Source organism: Hordeum vulgare, chromosome 2H (genome assembly GCF_904849725.1).
Source record: "Hordeum vulgare subsp. vulgare chromosome 2H, MorexV3_pseudomolecules_assembly, whole genome shotgun sequence".
NCBI classification, from domain to species: Eukaryota; Viridiplantae; Streptophyta; class Magnoliopsida; order Poales; family Poaceae; genus Hordeum; species Hordeum vulgare.
In genome coordinates this window covers 260466018-260476533 of record NC_058519.1, presented here as the reverse complement: position 1 = coordinate 260476533, position 10516 = coordinate 260466018, and positions in this window count along the sequence as shown.

Here is a 10516-nt window from a genome sequence, read left to right as displayed (position 1 = left end):
CTTATGTGAAAAAGTTTCAATCTGATAAACTCGAACCCAAAGCGGATAAATGCATCTTCATGGGATATCCAAGACAGTTGGGTACATCTCCTATCTCAGATCCGAAAGCAAAATGTTTGTTTCTAAAACGGATCCTTTCTCGAGGAAAGGTTTCTCTCGAAAGAATTGAGTGGGAGGGTGGTAGAACTTGATGAGGTTATTGAACCATCACTTCAACCAGTGTGTAGCAGGGCGCAGGAAGTTGTTCCTGTGGCGCCTATACCGATTGAAGTGAAAGCTGAGGATGGTGATCATCGAGCATCGGATCAAGTTACTACAAGCCTCGTAGGTTGACAAGGTCGCGTACTACTGCAGAGTGGTAGGTTAACCGTGTCTTGGAGGTCATGTTGTTGAGCAACAATGAACCTACGAGTTATGGAGAAAGCAATGGTGGGCCCAGATTCCGACAAATGGCTGGAAGCCATGAAATCCGAGAGAGGATCCATGTATGAAAACAAAGTGTAGACTTTCGAAGAACTACTTGATGGTCATAGGACTATTGAGTAAAGATGGATATTTAAAAGGAAGACAGACGATGATAGTGATAAGTCACTATTAAGAAAAGCTCGACTTGTCGCAAAGATGTTTCCGACAAGATCAAACAGTTGATATGATGAGACTTTCTCACTCGTAGCGATGCTAAAAGTCTGTTAGAATTATGTTAGTAGTTGCTGCATTATTTTTGAAATATTGCATGTAGGATGTCAAAACATTGTTTCCTCGACGGTTTCCTTGAGCAAACATTGTATGAGATACAACCATGATGTTTTGTCGATCCTAAAGATACTAGCAAATATGCAAACTCCAGCGATCCTTCAATGGACTGGTGCAAGCATCTCGGAGTTGGAATATACACTTTGATGAGATGATCAAAGATTTTGGGTTTGTACAAGGTTTATGGGAAACTTGCATTTCCAAAGAAGTGAGTGGGAGCACTATAGAATTTCTGATAAGTATATGTGGTTGACATATTGCGGATCAGAAGTAATGTAGAATTTCTGTAAAGCATACAAGGTTGTTTGAAAGGAGTTTTCAAAGGAATACCTGGATTGAGTTACTTGAACGTTGAGCATCAAAGATCTATGGAGATAGATTGAAAGCGCTTAATGGAAGTTTCAACAAGATGCATGCCTTGACAAGTTTTGAAGGAGTTCAAAATAGATCAGCAAAGAAGGAGTTCTTGGTTGCTTGTAAGGTGTGAATTTGAGTAAGACTCAAAACCCGACCACGGCAGAATAAAGAGAATAGACGAAGGTCGTCTTCTATGCCTTAGCCGTAGACTCTAAAGTATGCCATGCTGAGTACCGCACCTGATGTGTGCCTTGCAGCAAATCTATTGAGAGGTACAGAGAGTGATCCATGATTGAATCACTAGCAGCGGTCAAAATTTATCCTTAGTAACTGATGGACTAAGGAATTTTTCTCGATTATGGAGGTGGTTAAAGAGTTCGTCGTAAAGGGTTACGTCGATGTAAGCTTTGACACTAATCCGAACAACTATGAGTAGTGAAACGGATTCGTATAGTAGAGTAGATATTTGGAGTATTTCCGAATAGCACATAGTAGGAGCATCTATAAGATGACATAAAGATTTGTAAAGAACACACGGATCTGAAAAATTTCAGAACCGTTGACTAAAACCTCTTTCATGAGCAAGACGTGATCAGACCCCATAACTATATGGGTGTTGGATTCGTTGGAATCACATGGTGATGTGAACTAGATTATTGACTCTAGTGCAAGTGGGAGACTGTTGGAAATATGCCCTAGAGGCAATAATAAATTAGTTATTATTATATTTCTTTGTTCATGATAATCGTTTATTATCCATGCTATAATTGTATTGATTGGAAACACAATACTTGTGTGGATACATAGACAAAACACTGTCCCTAGTAAGCCTCTAGTTGACTAGCTCGTTGATCAAAGATGGCCAAGGTTTCCTGGCCATAGGCAAGTGTTGTTACTTGATAACGGGATCACATCATTAGGAGAATCATGTGATGGACTAGACCCAAACTAATAGACGTAGCATGTTGATCGTGTCATTTTGTTGCTACTGATTTCTGCATGTCAAGTATTTGTTCCTATGACCATGAGATCATATAACTCACTGACACCGGAGGAATGCTTTGTGTGTATCAAACGTCGCAACGTAACTGGGTGACTATAAAGATGCTCTACTGGTATCTCCGAAGGTGTTAGTTGAGTTAGTATGGATCGAGACTGGGATTTGTCACTCCGTGTGACGGAGAGGTATCTCGGGGCCCACTCGGTAATACAACATCACACACAAGCCTTGCAAGCAATGTGACTTAATGTAAGTTGCGGGATCTTGTATTACGGAACGAGTAAAGAGACTTGCCGGTAAACGAGATTGAAATAGGTATGCGGATACTGACGATCGAATCTCGGGCAAGTAACATACCGAAGGACAAAGGGAATGACATACAGGATCATATGAATCCTTGGCACTGAGGTTCAAACGATAAGATCTTCGTAGAATATGTAGGATCCAATATGGGCATCCAGGTCCCGCTATTGGATATTGACCGAGGAGTCTCTCGGGTCATGTCTACATGGTTCTCGAACCCGCAGGGCTGCACACTTAAGGTTCGACGTTGTTTTATGCGTATTTGAGTTATATGGTTGGTTACCGAATGTTGTTCGGAGTCCCGGATGAGATCACGGACGTCACGAGGGTTTCCGGAATGGTCTGGAAACGAAGATTGATATATAGGATGACCTCATTTGATTACCGGAAGGTTTTCGGAGTTACCGGGAATGTACCGGGAATGACGAATGGGTTCCGGGTGTTCACCGGGGGGGGGGGGGGGGGCAACCCACCCCGGGGAAGCCCATAGGCCTTGGGGGTGGCACACCAGCCCTTAGTGGGCTGGTGGGACAGCCCAAGAAGGCCCTATGCGCCATAGGAAGAAAATCAAAGAGAAAAGAAAAAAAAGGAGGAGGTGGGAAAGGAAAGAAGGACTCCACCCACCAAACCAAGTAGGACTCGGTTTGGGGGGGGGAGACCTTCCCCCCTTGGCTCGGCCAACCCCCTTGGGGCTCCTTGAGCCCCAAGGCAAGGCTCCCCCTCTCCCACCTATATATACGGAGGTTTTAGGGCTGATTTGAGACGATTTTTCCACGGCAGCCCGACCACATACCTCCACGGTTTTTCCTCTAGATCGCGTTTCCACGGAGCTCGGGCGGAGCCCTGCTGAGACAAGATCATCACCAACCTCCGGAGCGCCGTCACGCTGCCGGAGAACTCTTCTACTCTCCGTCTCTCTTGCTGGATCAAGAAGGACGAGATCATCGTCGAGCTGTACGTGTGCTGAACGCAGAGGTGCCGTCCGTTCGGCACTAGATCGTGGGACTGATCGCGGGACGGTTCGCGGGGCGGATCGAGGGATGTGAGGACGTTCCACTACATCAACCACGTTCACTAACGCTTCTGTTGTACGGTCTACAAGGGTACGTAGATCACACATCCCCTCTCGTAGATGGACATCACCATGATAGGTCTTCGTGCGCGTAGGAAATTTTTTGTTTCCCATGCGACGTTCCCCAACATAAACCACTTCGGTGATTCAACACCCATCAGCTCTGTCCTTTGTCGGTCCCACTTATGGGGGTATTTTTACCCCTGTAAGAGGGTTTCTCATCCGCATCCCATGCAAGGGGAGGAAAGCTCCAGGGCGTTAGGCTCATCTTCGAGCCGGCGCGCGATGAGGTCCACGACCCTGGGCCCTGGAACGGTCGGTGTTTTTTGGCAGCGACTACAGCGATGACGCACAAAATATAGGGGATAAATGGAAGTCATGAAGGAAATGGCAAGTGGTTTTCAGCAAAGTGATTCGTGCAAGCACTAAGAGTAGCAGTAAGAGATAGTTATGTAGTAGTGTAATTTGTGACAAGTAACAATTGTAACAAAGGTGCAGCAAGGTGGCATAATCCTTTTCATAGGAAAAGGACAAGCCTGAAAGTTCTCTTATATAAAGTAAAGCGTTCTCGAGGACACATGAAAATTGTTGTCTGGTCACGTTCATCTACTACCCCTATAAAAGGACGAAAGGACATATCCAAGTTAAAATCTGGACCGTCTAATCACATCATTAAGGGCCTAAATACATTGTTAATGAAATGTCTTTGTTAACGAACAAAACGATAACCCACCACCCCACCACCTCATGCATGTCTTCCCCCCCCCACCCAACCCTGCTCCCGCCCACACGCGCTATAACAGCCCAGATGTATTCCTTTCCATATTTGGATCCTTTCCTATTTTGTGGAACCATGCTTTGGATGTTTATAAAGTTATCATTTCATGTGGCTTCATTTCATGTCATCATCTTACATCATGGCATCCTCATCAATTGCATTGCTTTCATTCTTGTGTTTCTAGTTGATCCATCATGGTAGTGCTAGCTTGCTTGTGAGTGGTGAGATGTTGTGGTGTTTTCAAACCAATGTTTTCAAACAATGCTTCCAAACTATGGTGCTTTCAAACAATGCTAAAACCCCTTATCCTTTGTTTATTTCAACTTGTGTGTTGGACTTTCCTTGGCCCTGTTTTGAAAATGTTATTTATTTAGATGATTTAATTGTGGTTGAGGGGGTAACTCTCATTGCAATATTAGACTTTAGGTTCATGTTTTTTTAATAAAAACAGCATTATAATTCCTATTTTGTGTATAATTTAATTGTTCCAAAAATCTGTGTTGTATTTTATTTAAATAGGGCATAAATCCCTCAGCCCCTATCTATTTTTATTTTTCTAAAAAACCCTCTACTTGGCTCTGTGAGTTTTTGGTTGTGGCTCTTATTTTAAAAGGAAAACCCCTTTTATTTTTTCCTTCATATCTAACCAGGCGCAAGAGAAGCCCAGGTGGGTCGGCTCCCTCCTCTCCACCTGGGCCTCGCCTCTTTTCCTCGCTAGCGCGGCCTCTTCCCCGTCCCTTCTTCCTCCTGACGTCGTTCGCCCATTTTCCCCTTCTTTCCGTCAGAGAGGGTCGGGCGTGTGAGAGTAGGCTTGCCACCACGGCATCACGGACGTCGAGGCCGTCGGCCCCATCGCCTATTTAGCCTCCTCGACGTGTGTGCCCCTCTAGGGTTCCCTCTCCCCTCTGCCACCTCCTTCTCCCTCCTTCTTCCCCCTCTACAGGTAAGGTTTCAGAGAGAGAGAGAGAGAGAGAGAGAGAGAGAGAGAGAGAGAGAGAGAGAGAGAGAGAGAGGAGTTCAGAGAGAGAGAGTCGCCGCCTCGACGTCGTCCCTCCCCTAGTCGTCGGTGCTTCCTCGTCAAGTCCAAGCGCACAGGGAGGATGATGGATCCTCCCTCGATCCATTCCCGACGCTAGTAGGGTGGATCCCCTCCTCTGTCGGCCCCTCCTCCTCGTCGTCGTCACGGACGGAGCGGAGCAGAGCCGTCGCCGTCGCCTCGCCTCTTCTTCCTCTTTGTCGGGTTGTTCCTCCTCCTCCTCGCGTTAGGGTGAGCGCCAGCACATCCTCCTTCTTCCCCCACGCATAGAGCCTCCTGTGGCACTTAGCTTCGTCGTAGGCCTGTGCCATCGCCACCGTCGCAGTAGGATAGTCGCGCCGTCGAGCCGTCGTAGTGGGGCTCCTCCGAGGGAGCTAGCCTGAGGAATGGAACCCCTGGGGTTCCCTCCTTCCCCGCATGGTAGTCACCGTATAGATTAGTCACCGGAGAGCCACCGGCGTTCTCCCCTGTTCCGGCCGCGTTAGATGCAGGTAGAGTAGAGGGGGCTGCTCAAAAGAGCAACACCCCCCTTCTCTGTTAAGTTCAGCTAGCGTAGCGCAGTCGCAATAGAACCGGGCGCGTGCGCGTGCGTCGCGGGTTCGATCCCCAGGGCGCCTTCTTTTTGCTTTTATTTACCTAGATCCTGTGCAGTGCCAGAGAGAGCTAACCTTGCATATGGCCCTCTCTCTCGTAAGCCTCGAAGTCCTAGCCTAGTGGTGTGTCTCTGGTGGTTGTACCAGGGGTTGTGGGTTCGATCCCCGCACCCTCCCCTTTTGTTTTTGATTTTTATTTTTTTTCTTTTGCTGTCATTTGTTTTGTGTTGCTTCATTTTACTACAAGGGCATGTGCTTGATGGTTTCTTTTCTTTTCCCATGTTGCACTAGAGTGTAGTGCTTGTGTGTGTAGATAGGTGTAGGTGGAGAGGTGTGTGCATGTGTGTATGTGTTTGCACACACACACACTTGTGCAAGTGTGCACAAACACATACATGTGTGCATCTCCATATATATGTGTTGGGTGACTCTTCTATGTGTGTATGTGGGTGAGTAATCCCTTGTGTGTGTAGGTGTAGGTGTGTGTGGTGTGAGTCCACATATACATGTGCATGTGTATGTGTTGCACATGTGTGTGAGTGTGTGGATGACGACATTTCTATATGTTAGCGTGACCATGTTAGTGAGTCCATGCTATACCTAGATAGTTTGTTCTTGTCCTAGTGTATGTGCATGTGTAGGTGATGCCATTGTGATAGTTTCTACATGTGAGTATAGTCATTTGTAGCTTATAGGATTCCTTGTGATTTTTCAAGCTAGCTTTGTGCTTTGTTGTTACATGCAAGTACCCATGTATGATATATGAATTTGGGGTAGAATCGTCCCAGGAATCCATTGGTGCAGTCAGATTTCACTTCAGAGCAACTTCATAAAACTGTTATTTTCTGATGTGATGCCATGTTTAGAGCTTTACATTAGGTGGTGCTTTGGCCCTTTGGGGTGTTGGAATTATGCCCTAGAGGCAATAATAAATATAGTTATTATAATAATTCCTGTATCAAGATAATCGTTTATTATCCATGCTATAATTGTATTGAATGAAGACTCATTTACATGTGTGGATACATAGACAAAACACCGTCCCTAGCAAGCCTCTAGTTGGCTAGCCAGTTGATCAAAGATAGTCAGTGTCTTCTGATTATGAACAAGGTGTTGTTGCTTGATAACTGGATCACGTCATTAGGAGAATCACGTGATGGACTAGACCCAAACTAATAGACGTAGCATGTTGATCGTGTCATTTTGTTGCTACTGTTTTCTGCGTGTCAAGTATTTATTCCTATGACCATGAGATCATATAACTCACTGACTCGGAGGAATGCTTTGTGTGTATCAAACGTCGCAACGTAACTCGGTGACTATAAAGATGCTCTACAGGTATCTCCGAAGGTGTTAGTTGAGTTAGTATGGATCAAGACTGGGATTTGTCACTCCGTGTGACGGAGAGGTATCTCGGGGCCCACTCGGTAATACAACATCACACACAAGCCTTGCAAGCAATGTAACTTAGTGTAAGTTGCGGGATCTTGTATTACGGAACGAGTAAAGAGACTTGCCGGTAAACGAGATTGAAATAGGTATGCGGATACTGGCGATCGAATCTCGGGCAAGTAACATACCGAAGGACAAAGGGAATGACATACGGGATTATATGAATCCTTGGCACTGAGGTTCAAACGATAAGATCTTCGTAGAATATGTAGGATCCAATATGGGCATCCAGGTCCCGCTATTGGATATTGACCGAGGAGTCTCTCGGGTCATGTCTACATAGTTCTCGAACCCGCAGGGTCTGCACACTTAAGGTTCGACGTTGTTTTATGCGTATTTGAGTTATATGGTTGGTTACCGAATGTTGTTCGGAGTACCGGATGAGATCACGAACGTCACGAGGGTTTCCGGAATAGTCCGGAAACGAAGATTGATATATAGGATGACCTCATTTGATTACCGGAAGGTTTTCGGAGTTACCGGGAATGTATCGGGAATGACGAATGGGTTCCGGGAGTTCACCGGGGGGGGGGGGGCAACCCACCCCGGGGAAGCCCATAAGCCATAAGGGTGGCGCACCAGCCCTTAGTGGGCTGGTGGTACAGCCCAAAAGGGCCCTATGCGCCATAGAGATAAAAATCAAAGAGAAAGAAAAAAAAGGGGAGGTGGGAAGGAAGGGAAGGACTCCCACCCACCAAACCAAGTCCAACTCGGTTTGGGGGGGGAGCCTTCCCCCCTTTGACTCGGCCGACCCCCTTGGGGCTCCTTGAGCCCCAAGGCAAGGTCCCCTCCCTCCCACCTATATATACGGAGGTTTTAGGGCTGATTTGAGACGACTTTTCCACGGCAGCCCGACCACATACCTCCACGGTTTTTCCTCTAGATCGCGTTTCTGTGGAGCTCGGGCGGAGCCCTGCTGAGACAAGGTCATCACCAACCTCTGGAGCGCCGTCACGCTGCCGGCGAACTCTTCTACCTTTCCGTCTCTCTTGCTGGATCAAGAAGGCCGAGATCATCGTCGAGCTGTACGTGTGCTGAACGCGGAGGTGCCGTCCGTTCGGTACTAGACCGTGGGACTGATCGCGGGATTGTTCGCGGGGCGGATCGAGGGACGTGAGGACGTTCCACTACATCAACCGCGTTCACTAACGCTTCTGCTGTACGATCTACAAGGGTACGTAGATCACTCATCCGCTCTTGTAGATGGACATCACCATGATAGGTCTTCGTGCGCATAGGAAATTTTTTGTTTCCCATGCGACGTTCCCCAACAGTGGCATCATGAGCTAGGTTCATGCGTAGATGTCTTCTCGAGTAGAACACAAAATTTTTTGTGGGCGGTGATGTGCGTTTTGCTACCCTCCTTAGTCTTTTCTTGATTCCGCGGTATTGTTGGATTGAGGCGGCTTGGACCGACATTACTCGTACGCTTACGAGAGACTGGTTTCATCGTTACGAGTAACTCCGTTGCTCAAAGATGACTGGCAAGTGTCGGTTTCTCCAACTTTAGTTGAATCGGATTTGACCGAGGAGGTCCTTGGATGAGGTTAAATAGCAACTCATATATCTCCGTTGTGGTGTTTGCGTAAGTAAGATGCGATCCTACTAGATACCCTTGGTCACCACGTAAAACATGCAACAACAAAATTAGAGGATGTCTAACTTGTTTTTGCAGGGTATGCTTGTGATGTGATATGGCCAACGATGTGATGTGATATATTGGATGTATGAGATGATCATGTTGTAATAGAAATATCGACTTGCACGTCGATGGTACGGCAACCGGCAGGAGCCATAGGGTTGTCTTTATACTAACGTTTGTGCTTGCAGATGCGTTTACTATTTTGCTAGGATGTAGCTTTAGTAGTAATAGCATGAGTAGCACGACAACCCCGATGGCAACACGTTGATGGAGATCATGGCGTGGCGCCGGTGACAAGAAGGTCGTGCCGGTGCTTTGGTGATGAAGATCAAGAAGCACGTTATGATGGCCATATCATGTCACTTATGAATTGCATGTGATGTTAATCCTTTTATGCACCTTATTTTGCTTAGAACGACGGTAGCATTATGAGGTGATCTCTCACTAAAATTTCAAGACGAAATTGTGTTCTCCCCGACTGTGCACCGTTGCTACAGTTCGTCGTTTCGAGACACCACGTGATGATCGGGTGTGATAGACTCAACGTTCACATACAACGGGCGCAAAACAGTTGCGCACGCGGAACACTCGGGTTAAGCTTGACGAGCCTAGCATGTGCAGACATGGCCTCAGAACACATGAGACCGAAAGGTCGATCATGAATCATATAGATGATATGATTAGCATGGGGATGCTTACCAGTGAAACTATACTCAACTCACGTGATGATCAGACTTGAGCTAGTGTAAGTGGATCATGAACCATTCAAATGACTAGAGAGATGTACTTTTTGAGTGGGAGTTTAGCGAATAATTTGATTAAGTTAAACTCTAATTATCTTGAACATAGTCTAAGTCCACTTTGAATATATTTGTGTTGTAGATCATGGCTCACGCGACAGTCATCCTGAATTTTAAGGGTGGCGCACCCCGGGGAAGCCCATAGGCCATAAGGGTGGCGCACCAGCCCTTAGTGGGCTGGTGGGACAGCCCAAAAGGGCCCTATGCGCCATAGAGATAAAAATCAAAGAAAAAAAGGGGAGGTGGGAAGGAAGGGGAGGACTCCCACCCACCAAACCAAGTCCAACTCGGTTTGGGGGGGAGCCTTCCCCCCTTGGACTCGGCCGCCCCCCTTGGGGCGGCAAGGTCCCCTCCCTCCCACCTATATATACGGAGGTTTTAGGGCTGATTTGAGACGACTTTTCCACGGCAGCCCGACCACATACCTCCACGGTTTTTCCTCTAGATCGCGTTTCTGCGGAGCTCGGGCGGAGCCCTGCTGAGACAAGGTCATCACCAACCTCCGGAGCGCCGTCACGCTGCCGAAGAACTCTTCTACCTTTCCGTCTCTCTTGCTGGATCAAGAAGGCTGAGATCATCGTCGAGCTGTACGTGTGCTGAACGCGGAGGTGCCGTCCGTTCGGTACTAGACCGTGGGACTGATCGCGGGATTGTTCACGGGGCGGATCGAGGGACATGAGGACGTTCCACTACATCAACCGCGTTCACTAACGCTTCTGCTGTACGATCT